The 20,351-nt window shown below is 36.3% G+C and overlaps 2 protein-coding genes across 3 annotated transcripts in view; one reads left to right on the top strand and one right to left on the bottom strand.

Annotated features, from left to right (window-relative positions):
* The window catches only part of PRXL2A (peroxiredoxin like 2A), a 408,735-nt gene that overhangs the window by 14,713 nt on the left and 373,671 nt on the right, over nucleotides 1–20,351 (top strand). The gene's annotated exons all lie outside the window — the stretch shown is intronic.
* The window catches only part of RASGEF1A (RasGEF domain family member 1A), a 167,007-nt gene that overhangs the window by 60,311 nt on the left and 86,345 nt on the right, over nucleotides 1–20,351 (bottom strand). The gene's annotated exons all lie outside the window — the stretch shown is intronic.

Raw genomic sequence — 20,351 nt, 5'->3', positions numbered from 1 at the left:
CATGGAAAGTCCAGTCTGAGAGTCCCAGAAAGATTCTGATCTACTTTTGTGCCCACAGAGTGACAGATCATGTAGGCCATGCATCATGTGGCTCTAACACTTTTGCTTTGTGGATTCCAGGTGACAGCTGCCATAACCTACCTGGCTAAGACACACTTTGCACATTTGGTCCTTCTTGTACAGATAAAGGCTACTTTTATTCCATCTCTCTGTCATATCCTCAGGGTCTCAACCAATCCTTCTGTTTGCATGCATTCACCTTTTTTCTTATGTGCTGAACCAAAGGATTTATGTGAACCCTTTTGTTTCTAAAATTAGTGTTAACCATTTTGTGAGACATCGTTTGTCTAAAGACTCTATAGAATGCAGTAAAGTAAAGTCAATCTTAAAGGTGGAGAGCTGGACTTTAATAGATTATTTTTGAGCAGCTAGGTTTGCTGGCTGGGGATGTTGAATGAGTTTCTTAAAACAGCGTGCAAAGACGCAGAAGTGGTCTTTGCCTCTCAGGGTAACAATAATTTAGTTCTCTTCCTTCATCAACTGAGCAGGATTTAAAAAACTAGCTTTATTTTTCAAGACAATGGGGTTTCTGCTTAGTGATTTTTGCCTGATGCTGTTCTGAGTTAATGGCAAAGCCAGGTAAACAGTTCAGCTCCCACGACATCCAGTCCTGTGACCCACTCAGCTCCTTCACTGGTACAAGACCTACGAAGAAACCCACGGCAATAGTGTCTCTCTTTGTTTAAGCTTTTGTCTTTCCTTTGTAGGTACATGTGAGAGAACTTTTTCATGCAGATTTCCAGTAGAGATAATATATAGTCTGTACAAGTGAAGTAATTTCAAGTGCCTCTTAGATTTCACTGAACTGAAAGAGATTTCATAAAAAAAGTTTTGTAAAGATTATTCGTAGTTAATCATAGCCCCATGAAAGTGAGTTGCAATTTCTTATCGATAGTTAACACAGGCATTTGATCTCCTGTGGAAAGCCCGATTAGTCTGCACTTAAGAAGCCTAACATAATTCAATCTACTGTGGTCAGTGCCAGAGTGCCAAAACATTTTAAAATATTTTTTCTGAATCTTCTTAGGTCCTTGTCATTGTTAGGTGATACTAAATACATCTTGGCTGATTTGGAAGACAGGTATTCTCATCTTTATTTTTTTCTGCAGCTGAAAAAGGAACTTTTCCTCAGTTACTAAATGCTAAATCTGAATTGTTTTATTTATTTATTTATTTTTTTTCTCCATTTCTCCGATTACTGTGATATGTAGGGCCACCGGGAGTAATTGCTCCCTTAATATCAAGGGTGGAAGCTCTTTGATTATTTTCTTTCTGTGATATCTTTTCATGGTGTATGCTTCTCTTGAGAAGCATGTTAATATAGTTTAATTTTAGATTGCATACAGATTAAGTAGGGGGTTTTTTTGGTTTTTTTTTTTTTTTTTTTTTTTTTACTTCTTAATTATATGCATTACCTCATTTGGTTGTTATCATTTGCAAGTTTGTTCTTTAAACCTTTCTGCTTCTACATCTGTTTTATACAATGAAGACTTTCAGTTAGGGGGTTTGTTTTGTCTTGGAAATATTTCAGGAAGAGCATCATAGCAATGGGGCCTGGAAGTGACCTGAAACATCACTTAAAATCCACCCAAGATAAGGTACACAGTATTCTTGGCACATGGCTTTGATGTAAGTTTTAGTGAAAGATTTGTTTCTGTGTGTTGTAAACAAAACAATTGCAATCTTTCCTTGTAGGATATTTTCCAGTATTTTTAATCTCTTGTACTTTTCTCTGGATGCTTCCTCAGTTTTTATAGTTTGGAGCTCAAATTTGGGCACTTTATTCCAGCTGGAGAAACACCAGCATTGAAAAAAGTGGAATAATTACCAACACTCATCTCTTAAAATTATTTCTTAGCAGTCACACTAAGTGTAGTTGTAATACTCTACACCTCCTGCTCACTGAGTTCTCCTGTTTGCGTGAATGCGTTTGCTAGCAGTTCTCTGGGCGCATCATGCATGTGTCTAATTTGAATTTTGCCTTGTTATTTTTAAATTCTACTTTGCCAGGAACACTTTGAATTTAAATCCTGTCCTCTCCTCCCGCTTTGGTAACATTCCTAAATTTCTTATGTGTAACTTGTATCATTGTTGATGGTGTTAATAAAATACTGAACAGACTGGGCACACTACAGTGTAGACCACATGTAATCCCAGTGGAGACAGCTTCCTAATGCAGTAGCAAGCCACTGATAATTATGGTTCCACTATGTTTTTTCAACTGATTATGGATCCTGCTTATGCTGATTCCCTGTGGAAGAAACTTTCTTAAGCTCCATTTGAGAATGCCTTCTGACAGACCAAGTATGTTTAGCACTGTTAAGATATGTCACTCTTACTGCTGTATCCTAGTCACCAGGCCAGTTATCCTGTCAAAGAAGGAAGTTAAACCTGACAACTGATTTGACAAGACCAGTTCTTGACAAGTTTGTGTTGGCTATTTCTCATCCTTTTTTAGTGCTCTAGGAGCTTAGAAAGTAATTGTTTGGTTGGGGTCTACCTGATAATTGCAGTTAATGTCCTTGTATGTAATATAGGGAGTCCCTCCTGCTTCCACCATTAAAATGCTGTCTTTAACTTTCTCCAGTACTCCAGCATCTCCCCTTCCGCCTTCTGTGCTCTTTGCTGGTTGTAAAACAAAATGCTATGAAATTGGCACAAATAGAATTTTGGAAAACTAATTACATATCTATTCTCATGAGCTTCTCATCTGAATACTGCAGCTATTAGAGGATTAATTAGCTTGAACAAACATCAAATGTTTACAGCTAACTGATTTTTCAGCTTTACATCATGCAAAGTACTATTATGCTAAATTTGGTGTGAGTTTTTTTGCATGCAAACTTCAACAACAACAAATCCTTGGTACAATACAGTTAGTTTCCAGGACAACCTATGCTGGTTTTTCACCAACATGCTAACTGCTATGCTAATCTGCCCTGTTCCAGCCCTGTTTCAAATGCACACTTCAGTCTTTTTAGCAGTTCCTGGAAGAAAAATTTCTGTAACCCACTTTAACAACTGTTGCTCAAGTATGTCCAAGTGTCTTTGACAAAAATGGCTAACAACAAAAAGAATGTTTATCTATTTGTATTTCTCAGACCTAAAGATGCACAAAAAATAGAGCAAAGCAGGGGTGTAACTGAAATTTCAGAATCCAGGAATTTATTCTTTTTCCATATTTGCATCATCTGTGCAAAACCTATATTGCTGTATTCCACATCCTTTCTCAGGTCCTTATTTACAAAGAATGTGTGTAACCGTTTAAAATTTGTTGTCTCATTCAAATCAAAGAGCTTGTTCCAACTTTAGCAGAAAGCATACTTGCAAGCAGTTGCAGGAATGTGCTTCCAGGAAATCTGCTACATTTCTTGTGAGCATTATCACAAATTCAGTTGACATAATTTGTAAGAGCAAGGTCCTTTGAGTCTTTTTGCACCCATTTGTTGTATTGTTTCATGAACTGGTAGGTCTATTGTTGCCTCCTGTAACTCTCACCTGCACTCTTTAACCCCCCAAAATACCAATGTTTGTTTTTTTAGGACAACAAATTATGATAAATAACTTTCTTACTGCATTAGTTCTAGTAAAAACATCAAGATAAGATATTCTCTTGATGCACACTGCTTGGGTTACCGTTCTAGAAAGAATTAATCTGTGTTATTTAATGTCAATTCAATTTTAAAACTGAATTTGTAGACAGTTGCTATGAGCTTTCTTCCTAACACCTTACAAGCCTGCTGTGAAAAAGCTTGTCCTAAATAAAGGCAAGTACAAATCATTTAGAACTTGTATTTTTAAGAAGTCTCTGTCAGCCAAGTGGAGGGTCACTTGTTTCCAGACCTGAACATAAAAAAGCACAATTAAGCATCTCATTCAGAAATACTGGTGAGTTATTCTGAGCTTTTGTCTTTTGGGTATGGATTTGTCTTTCCTGCATTTGATCTTGGTCGAAGTTGATAGGGGGATTTCTGTTGCTGTCAAGGGAACTTGACCAGATCTCTCAAAACCAGCTCCTGTTAAGTCACAAATTTAGCAAGATTTGGCAATCTGGTCTAAAGATTGCCTAAATGCCATCAAGCTTGCTAGTGTGATTTAGTCACAATCTCTGTTCTGTTAATGAGCCTTTCCTATTCACAGATAATGACTGGAACCATTAATAAAATGTATGATGACTTGTGTGAAAAGATTTTTATAGCATAATTTCAATTTCTACAGAGCAGAGGATCACAATTAAGGAAGCTTTATAGGGTACTAATTTGTTTTTCAGTGTTAACAGGAAAATAGAGATTATTAGTCAGATTGCTCTGATAATGATGATGAGCATGTTAGGAACAAAAAATACCACTGTGCGTTATTCCCCAACATGTCTGTGGGAAGGTCTTTTATGAAATGTTCGAGGTAGGATAGCTTGTAGAAGTTTGCAGGACTGTTCCTTAAAATACTGTGTGTAAAGAGAGGAATTGTGTTTGGTGTTAAAAATAAGCTTTTGTCTTTTACTATATAATTAATGTTCTCCAACCTTTTGGCATATTGTTTTAACTCGCATGTGATTAATTCTGAAATAGTTTTTATTTTGGGAAACAGAAGGTGAAATGAATATGTTAATTTTATTACTTCGGTCTCAATTCAGAAACTCTCCTAAAACATTGGCATCCATTGAGTACTATTGTGAACTGGGATATTAGGTTTATCCAAAATAATATGAAAAAGGCTATTTTATCTTAACTAATAGTAGGAGTGCTGTGACAACTTAGTGGTGATATGAGAAGTGGGATCTGAGAGTTGGAAAGGACTTTGAATGGGAAACACAATTATTGAAGTACAATGTTCAGTGTGCTAAGCAAAATGAACATTTCAGTTCTTTGTGCTTTCTTAATATATGTTCTTGTTTTAGAATAATATTTGAAAATAACAGTGCTACGTATTATGAAGTATCTCCATTGACATACCATCAGCTAATACTGTCCTGATCCCAGCTTTACTGTTTAACCAGAGGTTGACTAGGCCATTGAATAGGGACAATGCATTACTGTGTGTGGTGGGTTGGTGTAAAAGTCCAGCTGGTTTTGTTAAAATTTTATGGGTGTTGATTTGTGTGTGTGTGCACACATGTATAAACACACATATTTAAAACACTTACAAAAACTTTATTTAAAAATTATTTAAGCATTATTTAAAAAAACTACATAGTGCTTGCCATAATCTTGTTTGGATTAATTAATTGTACTTTAGTATGTGAATGCTGATGGTGACCGCAACACAGGCGGAGAAAAGAGTGAAATGCAATAGCTGACAAAAAATAGTTCATATTCCTATAGCCACTCAGAAATATAACTTGAGAGGAGAATAATAATTGTACAAATATATACCAAGAAATTAGTCATATAGCACTATACATTTTGAACACTTGGAATAAACATAAGCTTTTGGCTAACTTGCTTTTTCCCTGTAGGCTTTAACGGAGGACAGGCTGCAGACCAGTCATGGCTGGTTTGTGGAAAGAAGTGCAGCAATGTTGCAGACTAGGGAGTATAAAGAGTTACAGAGCAAGGAAAGCTAAATGCCTTTGAAGCTAATCTTACTTGCCTTTTGAGGACTGTCATACTGTGGTGCTCTTAGCTGTCTCTGGAAGATTTCTGGCACGTAGGTATGAAGTTGAATATATGAAATCTTTTTCTCCTGCTACACATAGCAACACAAAGGATCAATGAATATACCAGCGATGGTATAGAGAAAAAAATTCCTATTTGACTTGGTAAATGCTTCTTCCAGAAATGTTTCCATTGTTGCTAGGATGGTTATTCGTGTTATTCTTTCTGGTCTTCCACAACAAAACTGGTATTTCATGCATTTAATGTATAGAGTACAAACTCAGTTTGCTTCACTAGTCTGTGTATTTCAGTAATAAAGCTAAAACCCATACACTTTCATCTAGCAACATATCAAGGTAAAGTGGCATTTCCTTTTGATGTGGGAGCATTTTGGCGCTTCAAAATGTATTGCTACAATACGTATTTTATAACAAATAACAATGGTAGCTGCATCTAAATGTGCATTGACTTGCTCCTGGTTGCTGATTTAGGAAATAAAATTGGTAAAAGCAGACTGTTTTCTTTTTGCAGTTCATACTCTGGCTAACACCAAGGGAGAGTATTTCGCTTGTAGGTTGCCTTCATACCTGATAAGCCTCCAGCTACAGCTGCTTGCAAAAGTACAATTTCTGCTTCTTTCCTCTGGTCCCTGTTGCCATGGGGTGTGCAGGGAAGAGGAAATCCCCAGAAGCAATTCCAGTCCTTATTGCCATCTATTCAGCATTCACTGTCATAACTAAATGTTATGAGAAAACTATTTGCTTCTGGTAGTTTGATGAGCTTCCTACTGATGTGTATGTTGGTGAAAAATATGATCAGTGATGGGAATCAGTATGAGAGGAAGGCCCAAAATATATGGCCCAAAGTGAGCGGGTGCAGAGGCTGACCTTCAGAGGAATCCAGCAGTCAGGCAGGCTTGGTCTGCTGTGGAATTGCAGCCTCAGTGGCTGCTCCCAGTATTCACCTCTCTGAAATCTGGTTTCCGAAAAGAACCAACACTTTTACTTCTTGTCACTTAAATTCAGAGACCTCTACGTGTTTTGGCCCAGGAGGCTCTGTTAAGGTTGTAGTGGAAAGGAGAAATGTGTCTGTAAATTGCAAGAGATCTGCTGGTGATTTCTTCCCATTTTGCTCCCATTTTCAAATTTCCAGAGGACTAAAAACTACCTATCCCAGTTTTATTTTGTTTCTAGATGAGATTTTTTTTTTTCTTCAGCTAGTATGAATATACTAGCAACTGAGCAACTTGCATAAAAATGAATTTTGATTAAGTAAATTCCTGAGGGCTTGCCAAAAATTTAGTATTCCTTAAAATTTGCCAGTGTAAAGTGTCTGATAACCAGCCGTCTTCAGGGGTCTTTCCTCAGAGTTTCTTTTTTTGGTCATCATCTGTCACTGCTTGTGATAAAATAGTATTGGGATTTAATGATGTGTTCCAAATTCCTAACTTGCCTAAGCATTCAGTACTGTCCCTGTATGTGTTCATCTAGATGTAACTTTTTGGTGCAGTAGGACTGTAGTATGGAAATGTAGATAATATCAAGATTTCCAATTATTTCAATTGTTTCCTCTAGCTACTCCCAGTTACCCCTGTATAATTCAGATACGTGCAGCAATTGTAGCAGATTATTGATTCGTCTTTACAGCTCTCTCAGTTGTCAATTGTCACTGCAAGGATATTTTACTTGGAAACATATGAAAGTAAAATATCTGACTTTGCTGATATTGATATCTGATTTTTGGATACCTAGTAGAACTGTCTGTAGTACAAACCATGTTTTTCCTTCATGCCAGTCTGATGAATTAGACATTATTAAAAGAAGCAGCTAAAAAATTAGATTGATTCAAATTCACACAACTATTTTTAAATACAAAAATTGTCTGGCTGCCATTTTGCACAAAGCTAAAAAAAATATTGTATTTTGATGTGGTTTTATATCCTGTGTTGGAAATCCCATTTGTCATCTGATATGTATTTCTACCAGCCTTTTCTGTCTGGGTTTACTCCTCAAACCAGCCATCTGTGGGTAGAAAGGTATCCCTATGATAAAGAACAGAAGACCTTTGCTTATCATCTTAGCAGAGAGGCCAAGGAATAGTTCTCTGTACACTGGCATACCCTTTCAAATGTTCAGATCAGCGGGAGGGCAGCATGTGTAAGGTAAACATGGCACAGGGATCCGGATGGCATGCCTATCATTTAGATAAAAAGGCTGCTTTATTCACAGTAGCTGTCAGTTTGTAGTTTCCTGTACATATTAAAATTCACCTTGGAATATAACAAAAGTTATTTTTATGGGCTCTGGAAAACCCCCTAGTTGAAAAAGAAAGAGAAGTGCAAGAACACTGGTTCTTGCACTTTTCTCATGTTACGCCTTTGTTAAGGGATGTCATGAAACCACTTTTGATAATTTATGTACAGCATTTAATGAAAATTTCTAGCTAATGCAAAGTAAACTCTGACAAAAATCTTTATGATAATTTTTGGTGTTCATTGCCCAACAAAGGCATTCCACATGGTCATTTAAAAGGATTTTGTACAGAGCTGGCAAGAACCTAGTCTGTAAATGGCCTCTTACTGAAAACAACATTATACGTAGCTTTTATTCATTATGAATTTCCCATAAACAACAATATCTGTGGATTTAATATTAAGCTTTTGTGAAGGGAGACATAAAACTAGTTATACAATAGTGGTGTGTGGATAGTTTAACCTCCTTTTCTTTTGGAGCTTCTAGTGCCAGCACAATTGGAAGATAATGCCAATTATTATGAATTATGTTTTCAAGTTGAAGGAGCTGTGTTTTGCCAAGTTGTGTATGTACAGAAAACATAACATACTGCTTAGTGTATAATTTTAACCTTGTGAATCATTATATTGCGCTAAAAGCTTGCTACAACCTTATTGCTATGAAGCATTAACACAATGTCTCTAAGCCTCTATCACTATTAAGTCAAATTCCATTGTAAATGCATCTCTAATGACATGTATTTTGCTGTGAACTACTAAATGCTTTTTCCCCACCAAGCATTTCGCTTCCACATGCAGGGCACTCTGTGGTACATAAAGGTTATGTGAATTAGTGCAATGTGGGAGATACTTAAAAATCTATAACAGAATCTTCGTTACTTCCAACACCAGTACTTTGACTGGAAACCTTACAGCTTAATTAATTGAACTCAGAACCATATGGAAATGATAAAGCATAGCGCATACCCTGCAAGTTGCACACACAGAAGTAACTGGAAATGAGAGATAATGTGAAAGTCATAAATCTTTAAAGCATAAACTTCAGCTAAACATTTAGATAAAATTACTGACTATGTCTGTATTTCAGGGTTCTGTTTTTTTTCTGTCATATAATTTGTTCTTTTGAAAAGAAAACTGGAATGGAAATGTGTAATATATGTGCTAAACCTAATACACTTTATTCAAGTAAATATGTAAAGCTGTGTGAAAACAAATGCTCGCAAAAACTTTCTGCAGAGTGATCTATTTAAAAATAGCTGCTGCAGAATAAAATAAGTACAATAACACACAGTGCTTGATACTTCATGTGATAAAAGATACAGGTGAGAGAACTGCCAAGTGGTATGTGCAGTTGTTAAATTTTTTAGCGTTAGAATGTGTTATAAAACTATTTCAAACACCCAGAGGAAGCAACACATTGTTAGTGAGTTGCTGAAAGTTGCGAAAGACTGCTCATAATAGGCACTTTCAGGTAGATCAACCAGTAGCATTATTCCTGGCATAATTATTCTTCTCAGAGCTTCGTCAAATCGTATCAGGAGTGCTCTTCTGGGGGAGTTGGGGAGGGAGGAGGTGGGGTTGGTGGGAAGGTTGCCATCCATCCATTTCTTGGAATGGGGATAAAAAAAATAACTATTTCAGGAAGATGAGAGACAGTGATATCAAATTTACCAGTACCATGTAGGGGTCCTGCATAGGTGTCCCCGGTTTAGCAGTAGCAGTCATTTTTCTCCTACTTAGTAGCTGGTGCAGTGCCTGCTCTAGGGCAGGGCTCTCCCTTCCCAACCTTGTAGCCCTGGCTCCAGGGTTCCAGCCACTCAAATGAGGCAATGCACTATATCCGGATTCACACTGTAGAGATATCTTAAAGCATTGAAGCTGCAAGTAGTTAATTTAGAATCTGAAGCAAACAGCATGGATTAGTATCTAGGAGTAAGTGCTCTGCTTCTCCATATGTCTGAACCTTTAAAGATTAGAAGGTTAGACAGGAAGCCATCAAGGATTACTGAAATACTGGCCAGCACCTCCCTGGGGTGGCGGGGTCATGGCTATAGGCAATGCATCACTGTAATAATTGTAATGGCATTTGATTGTTATGGCCCTGAAATGCTGCACAGCATGAGACAGTTCCTGTGCAACACACCTGCTGGGAAACAACTTAAATGCAATCTTTTTGGCATCTTCTGATATTTCTTTAATTTGAAATTATTTGGAATTTGGAAGAAACCTAAATCTTCCCGCAAGCCCAGACTAAGCTAATAAACTAGCTCCTTTTTTTTGGTTTAAAATCTTCAGCTGATAGTTTTTGTTCAAGGTAAGAAGCAAAATTTAAGCCATACAAAAAGGCAAGTATGTTAACCAGAGTTCCTAGTTGTCTGTCTCATCTCTGAAATAGTTTGTTTCAGAAGAAAAGGAACCAACATAAAACCACATTAAACTCTCCATGTTAAGCAAGTTTCATTAGGACTGGAGCATCATTACTCTTTTCTTATCAATCTCAGTTAAAGCTCCGGTTTAGATCCTATGATTTACTCTCAAAAATTACTTTTTTCTTTTTTTTTTTTTTTTTCCTAATGCATCTGATAATAGAATAAGAGAAAGCAAGGCTCCTTTCTCCTCATGAGGTTGCCTAGTTCAGCACCCTACACTGAGGAAGATTGAATTTGTCTGCAAATTTCCTGGTGGACATTTTTTTTCTCAAGCGTTTGCAAATACCAAGAAAGCACTGTGCTAAAAAATTTGTTTAATGTTTTCTCTTGACTAGGAGGTGTTTTTTTTAAGGAGCCTCTTCCCATTCATTACTCCTCTTTCCCCTTTTTAATGTCCAGTGCTGGGTTCATTTCCATATTCTGCAAAGTTTGCACTCTTTTGTTAGACCAAGACTGCATCAGTACCCACCCTGTTCAAGTAATTCAGTAATAACAGGTGAACATGTTCACAATATATAACTTTCATGTTTCTTGCTTCAAACAGACATCTTTCCTTTGTGGCCCCCTTTTTCATCTCATTCTAAACCCACAATGTGCATGTGGCCATTGAGAACAATTAATTCTATCCACTTTATGCGAAACTTCACTTACTGTAGAATGAAGTTTGGTGCTCTGTAAATGAAATAATCCAGTTGCATTCCCAAAATGTATTTTCATTTCTGCTTCTCTCTCCTGGTCACTGTGTTTTGTCTATCCTTTCCACTGTGGAAAACTCCAGTTTGAGCCCAGTACACCATTTGAATGTACTGACAAGAAACACATGATTACCTCTCCTATCTTGCATATAGCATATAATATTCCTGTCATTACCTATGAGCACTGCTTTTATTTTTACTTCAGTGTTACATAACTGACTCAACTATGATTCATGCCAGTACTCTGGTAGTTTTCAGCAGTGCTGCAGTGTAGGCTGACAATTTCTCCTCCACATTTTAATGAATTTTATTCTGGCCTTTAAGCCAGTTGATTTACTTTGTGCTCTTCACAACCTTAGTTATCCTCTGGAAAACTCGGGCATTAAAGATGTGTCTGGTGGTGCATGTTGGCCTTCCAATTGTCTTCCAAGAGAAACTACTTGTAAATACTAATGCTGAAGCTGTTAGTTTTAAGCTGTATTGTAAAATAAATGTGACTATTTTTATTGCTCTTCAAGTCAAAGGTATATGTGAATATGAGGTCAGCTGAGTTTCTTGTGCTCAAGAAGAGCCAGTTCCTCAGCCAGTGACTGAGAAATTACATTTTTCATATGCAAAACGCTTGTAGACTAAGTATAGAAGTGACAAAGTCTTCCTGTTATAAAGTATGTTAATAGTTGTGTCAACTTAATTTGAAAGGTTAGAAGTTCCATAGATTATCAAAACTTTATCCTAAGATTTGGAGAGGAGGTAAAGATTGTGTTGACCTTGAAGGTGAGTTCTGTTACCATTTTCAAACCTTTGCATTTAAGCTCATTCACATTTGTTTAACAAAGTACCTAATATGTATCTCAGTTTCTGCCCAAGTATGTCTGGTCTTTTGTTTTCTCTAGAAAATTGTTTTAGTAGCAAAAGTACCAATCAGGTGTTCTTTTTTTCTCTCTTTAATTTATAATTTTCTAATGTACACAACTCCTGCTTCATTGGAGTTGCAGGGAAAAAAAGGCTAATAGGTTTTAAGAACTCTTGCTTAGAGGTTTATGATCTCTTGCTAATGTGAGTATATTCCATTAGCAACCACTTGACTAGTTTTGCTGCTTAACTTGCTATGAAAATTGGTCCTAATATGTTTAATCTCATTGTTTTCTTTCTTTTGAAATACCAAATTGCTCAAATATTATATGGTGTAGTGTATCACTGAGTGACTTCATGTTATACTGTTTATTTGAGAAATAGTCTCTTTAGTGTCTGCCTACATTAGTAAAATATAATTTGTCTTGATTAGAGTACTAGTATTTCCTGCCCAAGGGATAAAACCTCTTGGATCATTGTATACCAGAGAAATCCCTATCCTTTCACAATTTCAGCTATGTAAACATACCTTCTCTGAGCTTTCAATGTCTAAATATTTTTTAAAATGTTCCGTGATTGCAATAAACAAAGAAATATGTAAATTGTGCTGCCTTCAAGACACTAATAGCCCTCAAGGACAGGACTTAGACCTCTAATGAATTGTTCCAACTTTTTTGGCTGACATTACAGATTCCTTTTCTGCCCTGGCTATTGTGTTCTTATTCTCTTTATACACATCTTAATGTGTCAAATCATCCCTAAGAAAAAAGCCTGAAGTCCTCTGAGAGCAAAGAAAAATTTCCTTTAGGAAAACAGACTACTTATGTTGCTGTCCTATATTCAGGGGCATTAAGTTGCATATGTCAAAACTGAACTATTATAATGTATGCTAAGCAAAATTAAGCTAATTATTTGATTAAAGTAACCATGTCAGCCAGACAGCCCAGTTACAGTTCAGTACCAAAGCGTAATTGTTTGAACTAGTCTATCATTGTTTGAACTAGCCTATTTAACACCTCTGTTAAAAAGGAGGAATTCCTACCTCATATTTGAAAAACATTAGACTAGGCTTGTAGAGGTGTTCTGCCCAAACATTTTCTCACTGAGAAATCCAGATTTGGATTAAACAAAATATTTCAGAAACTTTTTTTTTTTCCTGCATTATTCACTTAACAATATTACTTTCTTTGCCAATGGATGAATACATAAGCAAGCTAAGTTTTACAACTTTTGAGCTGTTAGAATAGTTAAGGCACATTGCATGTTGTCACTGGAAAGCAGGGTTAGATGTCAGAAGCGGGAGTTTTATGTTTCTCAAAGGGCTTTTACCTTTTTTTTCTGTTCAGAAAGTATTTTCTTGTCCTTTTTTCTTTACATACAGAAACTGTTGAATGTGTCTAACAAAACTCTGAAAATGTGCTGTGTATATATATATATATATATATGCACTTATTTTATATATATATATGATGTGTTGAGTCCTTGGTCCCTGTATATTTCTGAGTTAGCTGTTGCATTCCTCTTAGTCTCTCAACAATACTTTATGTATCTGGGGCCACAAAGTGTAGTTCTAGAAGTCCTGTATAAAAAGGCTAGACTATTTATCTTTAAAGAAGTCTTGTGCAGTTCTCCTTCAGTTTCTTTAATCTGGGAGTGATTTGTCAGTTCTGATTTTTTTTTGCCCCAAGGAGCAGTTATTTCTATTTAAAAAAAAAAAAAGTGAAAACCACTTGATTGAAATATTTGACAAAAGTAGGAATTTAAGCTACTGCTTTCATAAGCTTATGTAATGGGCTGATGTTTTCTTTCTTTCCTTCCTTAATTCTTACTGCGTTAAAAGCAATGTTAAAAATATGCAAACATGACAGAAGTTTTCAGAAAGGAAGAAGAGATAACAAAAACTGATCAAAACCTATGGGAAGATATGTCAATTTGTCCTCTAAGACTAATATGTCTTTTTAATCCCAACCCAGTAAGCAGAGCAGCAGCTTTGAAGAAAATGGCTGAGACAGGAAGATTTTAAGAATCTTAGGATTTATTGGGTCATGCAAGTTCAGACTGATTTCCACATCTCTGATTCTACAGAGGCCCTGTGAAAAGTTAGGATGAAAATACTTATTTTTAGAAAAGATCAATATCAATTAAGAACATGATTTTTATTTGGAAGGTGGTTTAGTTTGGTGCTACTAGTGTAATGGAAGCTGGTTAAGAGATTTTCTATATTGGACCTCAAAGTTGTGATCCAAAGTTTGATGCTGAGTGAGAAACTTCATAGCTGCAAAGAAGAGATAATAGTGCCTCCTCCGGCCAGCACAGTGTAAAAAGACTGTTGGTGAAGCACTTCAATACTAAAGTGATGGCCACTGAAGGAAAGCTCTGTCCAAAAGATTCCTGTCTTAAAGCAGTTTTTGGTTAGTATGTAATTTGTCATTATGTCTTATTTCATATGTGGTAGTTGAAATAAGTTGAAATTCTGTTTAGTCTTCTCTGTTCTACTGAACAAATAATTAATTGATGTCTGGTTCACTGAACACTGCACATTGTGTGCACATAATTAGCAAAGTATGATTTTGAAGATGGGATGGTAACACTTCAGAGATTGAAGTTAAGATTATAGACTTCTTTAATCACAGCCTTTCCTAACTTTGGAATGCTTTTCTTGTAACTGCAATGATTACTACAGTCATTTTGCAACCTTAATAACATTCTCATTAGCACACTCTTATGATTTTACGTTCTATCTTTTCTTCACATGTAACATAGGAAGAGGTGTGTTCCATTTCTGCTAAGCAGCAATTTCTTCCACTTTCTCAAGTCTAAATGAGATGGAATAAGTGATCTGGGAAACATGACCCACAGTACACAAAAAAAATTATAGAAGATTCGAATTATGTGTATGTATTTTATGATTTTGTGATTCGGGTATGTGTTTGTATGCATAAGGGATCAAGAAAGTACCTCTTTAATATGTATTATTGCAGTCTCTGTAATTAGTTATCTGTTTTCTCCCTTATCTCTTTTGCTCTTTCCCCCCAAATTTTTGATCATTATGGAATGAAAAATATCACTGAACCATATGTAAGATCTTGAAGTTATCAATGTAAATTCTTTGCATTTTGCAGGAGAGGAGAGATTTTGGCATGCAATGTCAGTTTATGCAGTGTCTTTATCTTCCACAATGCTGCAGTTTGTTTATTGTTTATGCCTACCAAAAAATGAAATTCATGAAATTTGTAGTCCTTACTCATGCAGTGTTACTTTTCCAGCAATTTAACATGAGATTTTTAACATCATGCAAATCACTATATAAAATCTGCTGTGGAAACAGCTCATCTGAGCAGCTTGAAGACAGGGATGCTGTAGCTGTCATGCTACAGCATTGTAAATTGAAACTAAGGCTATGAGCTTATCCTTACTATTTCCTTAAGTTTCTGATATTTGGATTGGAGTTTCTTTATTGACTGCTAACAAGAAATTATTTCATGTGTAGGCACAGGAGTAAGGGACCCGGTTGCATGTGTGGTGTTCTAAAAAGGCAATTTTTTTTTTGGTGAGAGAAGTAATAGTTGATTCTTTCTTTGGGGTTGCAATGTGCTGCAATGAAATTACATTCCTGTTCTTAGCTCTGAGGTAGCAAGCAAACATATGAGAGGATGCAGATGCAGAAGATATTGGAGGCTTTCTTCACTGGCTATTGCTGTTTGTCTGTTGACCACTACCAGAAGGAATCTTTATTTAAGGAGAGGAAATTAGTAGTGTATTATGCCCCTTAAAAATCCTGAGCAAATGAAGGATGAGAGAAGCTCTCTGGTTCTTACTGCACAGTGTTGCAGTCACAACATTTTCCAGTTCAGAAGACTTATTAAGATCTGTGAATATATCAAAAGATAAGGTTCCCATTGATGTAGCAATGTGATGTAGTAGCAGTGTGGCCTATTTGATATATGGACATATATTTATGCAAGGAAGTTGAGAAATCTCTCTTAGTATGTATCAGTGTGTGCACAGGTATCACATAAAGTAGCTGTTGCTACCTGATTTCCGCTTCCTCACTCACTGAGCAGCTGCTGCATTTTCTGAGCAAGACTTCACTTAGAGACATGACTGTTTCTCAATTATGTTGCAAAGCTTGTAATGGTAATTTCAGCAGCAAGTCCAAGCCAGTTCTCACTGCAGTTCTACTCAGACTGAACCCGGTGCACTGCATTTCCTGCATTCCTGGAGAAGGCTCCGGGAAGACCTTAGAGGCATTTTCTAATACCTAAAGAAAGCCTACAAGAAATCTGATGAGGGACTTCTTATAAGGGCATGTAGAGACAGGACATGTTGGAATGGCTTTAAGCTGAAAGAGGGGAGATTTTCATTAGATTTTTAGGAAGAGTTCTTTACTGTGAGGATTACTTTCTTTCTATTTCTTTGTTTCTTATTTTCTTTCTTTCAAAAGTTACATTGTTACTTTCAACATCAGTGTCAATATTCAATGCAGTACTGCAATGCCAAAACATTGAATATTTTTTTGGACCAAACATTGCTTTTGTAGGAGCTGTTACTTAGAATGGATCAGAATTTTAATTTCACTTAATGCAATTTAGATTTTACTCTGGTTGATGTTTACCTTTTTCTGAAGGCACTCTATCCATTAATTACAAATTTTTCAGGGAATAGTAACTGTTGCTTGCACATAAGCAACCATCCAGCCTTCTTCCTACTGAATAAACCGTACTGTCATTAAATGAGTAGCAGGCTTGAAGTCAGTCATCTTGAAGATAATGTCCATTGCTGACAATGCAGTTGGGTTGCTGTTACTCTGCTGAAGTGAAACATGAAGAGGAAAGCAGCAGATCAATGCTACATTCTGGTCTTACTAAAGAAAATAATTTTAGCCTGGAAAAGAAAGTTAAATTCTGTTGATCTGTGCCATATGCTTGAGTTTATAAATAGGCTTTTGTGTTCCCTCTAAGTTGGATCAGATTGAAAGTGGGATAATTATCAGTGAGGGTTAGAAATAAAATAATCAGTTTGCTATGTCAAAATATCTTCATTTTTATGTCAGTCATGCTGTCTTTCTGGTATTGTGAAAACCGACTCCGGGTTTAATAGCAGCAGCACAATAATCAGACTTCAACCCTTTCTTTGCAATTGTTTTGGAAGTCACCTGCTGGTTTGCTTTGTGGACAGGGTAATAGGGCATATGTTTCTAACTATGGCTGGTATGCTGGTATTAAGGCTGAAAGGTTTGTACTGGTAAAAATTATAAGGACACACCAGTCAGAGAATAATCAGGGTGTAAATATTCCTTTCTTATTTATCTCCATCTTTTCCCCAATACTATTCAAATATGCATCATCTATATATGAGTTTTATCAGAATTCTTATTTCAGCATTAACTTTGATCAGATGCATTAAGTTTAATTGACTTGGACAGTCATATATTTTAGAGAGAGATCAGCGAGTCTGCTTGGCATGCTAGACTACATCTGAGTTTATTGACATGATCTATATTAATGTAAAAGCATTTATAAAGGTAAGTAAAACGTACAAGCAAATAGTGTTACTGCATGTCCTAATATATGCCTATGCTTCATTTTACTGGCTTTGCAGCAGTCAAAATCCTGTATTTGAATATTTGCAAAAGAACTAAGACCAAGCATTTAGTCTTGTAGCTGTGGTCATTCACACCTTGTGACTTAATGAAGAGTCTATCCAATTGAGTTTGGGTCTGGGAATGTGTGCCAACATTGTGTGCAACTCTGCCTAACCAAAGAGATTCTAATTGCTTAAGAAGTATTGTGACCTAAAGGCTCTTATAAAACCAAGTATGTTTAAGATACATAAGGGAAGAACTAGAGTCTCTATTGAGGTTGTGTTCTTTGTACTATATTTTATTATATAATTTTAAGCAAAGCTCCAGCAGCTGTAGGTGTTGGGAAAAGAGGTTGTTGCTATAGATGACTTGTATTGCCATGGAAATGCTGTTCTTCAGAAGTAATCCCCCCCCTTCCTATTGTGTATTAGGGACTGTTAATAAAGCTTATTTAAAAAAAAGAAAAAAGAAAAGGAAAATAAATAAGTGAGCTTACTTGAGAAATAGGCAATTATTTTTTTTTTAAAGGATAAAAATGAGATATTTGTCTTGGATAGCAATTTTTTTTTTTTTTAACAATAAGTAGTAACACAATTATCACATATGTCTTGGAACATTTTCCAAAATTGAGCTCATACAGAAGGATAAAATTTTTTTGTTTGTGATTGTGATACACATTGTGATATATTTCATAAAATCAATGTGTGAAAAATCTGTTTTCAATACTGTCTAGTGGGACATTTTCTCCCCTGGATTTCAATTGTGCATATGTTATCCAATAGGATTATATAATAACTTTTGGTAACTAAAGACTCTGTCGTGGTTGGTAAAGAAACAGGCTATTTGTTCTTCACTCTGGTTTTAATTTGCATTAGAGTAGATAACTTGTTCTTTAGCAAATGGATGATAGAATCAATGCAAGTGTGAAAGTGTTTGGGAAGTGTTAATTAGTGGTAGCATTCATTATTTTTTATTGTTGAAATTTTAATTTATTAATATCTGAGAATACAAACGTTTCCCTGATTTTCTGTTGCACTGCTTGGAAACCTTAAAACCTATTTCCCCACAGTTCTTAAGGGGTTTATTTCTTTACATTTTACTCTCTGGGTTGGTTTGTTTGTTCTGGGTTTTGATTTCATTTTAATCTTAAATCTTAAATCTTTAAAGTATTTAAGGATGAGAACAAAGTGCTCCATCTTATTCTTTTGTCTGCTGAAGATACTAAGGGTCTGTTGGTTGACTACAGTTTCGGACTTCCCAAAATGGGGAAAGAGACTTCAGTTTTCTCATTTTCCGTGCTCTACAGTATGGGAATAAAAGGACACAAAACCAAGTATATATAAACAGTTTAGAGTAGAGAAATGTTACTATAGCTAACTAGTTGAAGGTGCAGTCATAAGACATTACCTAAGCAAGTAGTTTATCTTTGTTCAAATAACTATTAGGGAGACAATTCTGTTGCTCAACATGGATAACAGGAGAAAGGCAAGACAGTTCTTGGTAATGGAGTGTCTTCTTTTCATGGAAATCAGTCTGATTTTGAAAACTCTTTAAAGGCTTGTTGAATCAAAGAAGTTCATCATTACCATTGCATGTCTGATTGTGTTGTGATCCTAACAGGCGTGTAAAATTCTTAATGGTACAATAATAATTTCAGCTATTTTAGGAATGAGAGAATCTGCTGCTTCATTTTGACTGGGATAAATGCTACAGACTTGATCTAGGCTTGGGTTAAAGGAGTCCTTCAGCAATATTTTAGGCATGTCAGTCTTCCCCTATGTTTTTTTTTTTTGTTGTCTTGTACAACTGAAGGAAGTTGTCAGCTACTGGCAAGCAGATAAGATATGCAAAAGCAGAATCCTGAACTGTGAGCATTGACAAAAAAAGTGAAACCTAAATTAATGCATTTCCACAAATCCTCACAGAACTGTCTCTAAAATAGAGACTTTTTTCCCTGGTATTGTTGCCAGTTCTTTCAGGTGTACCCTGTAACTGTAAGGAAACAAGCTAGGTCCTGTTTTGCTGTCTTTGTCCTTTCATAGAATTAGATGTCCAGAATTCTGATAAGAGTAGACTATATCTACACCCTTTTGTTAAAGCAGACAGAAAAAATTGTGCTGGGCAGGTTTTGATTTTTTTTTCAACCAATTTTTCTAAAAGAGCTTTAAAAATGCTTGGCTCATTATAAAGAAGAAACAATTCAGATGTGCTGCAAACATTTTATATACTGTGAGGTGCTGTCTTCCTCTGAAGTACTTCAATACCCTGGTTGCCATGGAAAGAGAGAAAAAGAATAAAAAATTCCTGCAGTGAGTACCTTTATAACTCCAAAATCATCACTCAGCAGGGCTGTGTGCTTAATAACTCATAAAAAATACTGTGGATTTTTCATAAGACTGAGAGGGAATTTCGCCGCTGATTTGTCTCATTCTGTTCAGGTGATTGCACATGCTGCTAAAGAGCAGAGGTGACCAGGAGGGGTAACTACATTATGGTGTGATTTTTAGCTTTGACGTGGGTGTGAGCATGTTCAAACCTTCAGGCAAAGAAAGCTTGTTTGCCAGGCACAGCATGGAAGAGGGTGGGATGGTGCAGTGCTGCTCCAAGCAGTGTGGTGTGGGAGGACAGGGAGACTGCTAGCATCCCCTTGTGCCTCCTCCTCGCAGAGGAGGAGAAGGAGCAGGAGAGATTGGGTAGCATGCTTTTCAACCTGAAGAGGATTTTGTTAGCTGATGCAGTTGAAAGCTTATGCTTGTGCAGCCTCATGGTCAGCAAAGTGTCCCTGTACCCATATGCCACATAACTCTGAAGAAGGCTGAAGGTGCCACTTAACATTTGTCAGTCACCACCTTTCACAGCTGTGAGCTGTCTCCTCTGTGCCTGGCC

The sequence above is a fragment of the Pezoporus flaviventris genome, unplaced genomic scaffold (genome assembly GCF_033815535.1).
Source record: "Pezoporus flaviventris isolate CSIRO_AGI_PZ_B2104156 unplaced genomic scaffold, CSIRO_AGI_Pfla_v1 ptg000001l, whole genome shotgun sequence".
NCBI lineage: Eukaryota > Metazoa > Chordata > Aves > Psittaciformes > Psittacidae > Pezoporus > Pezoporus flaviventris.
This window is presented reverse-complemented; position numbering and strand designations above follow the sequence as displayed.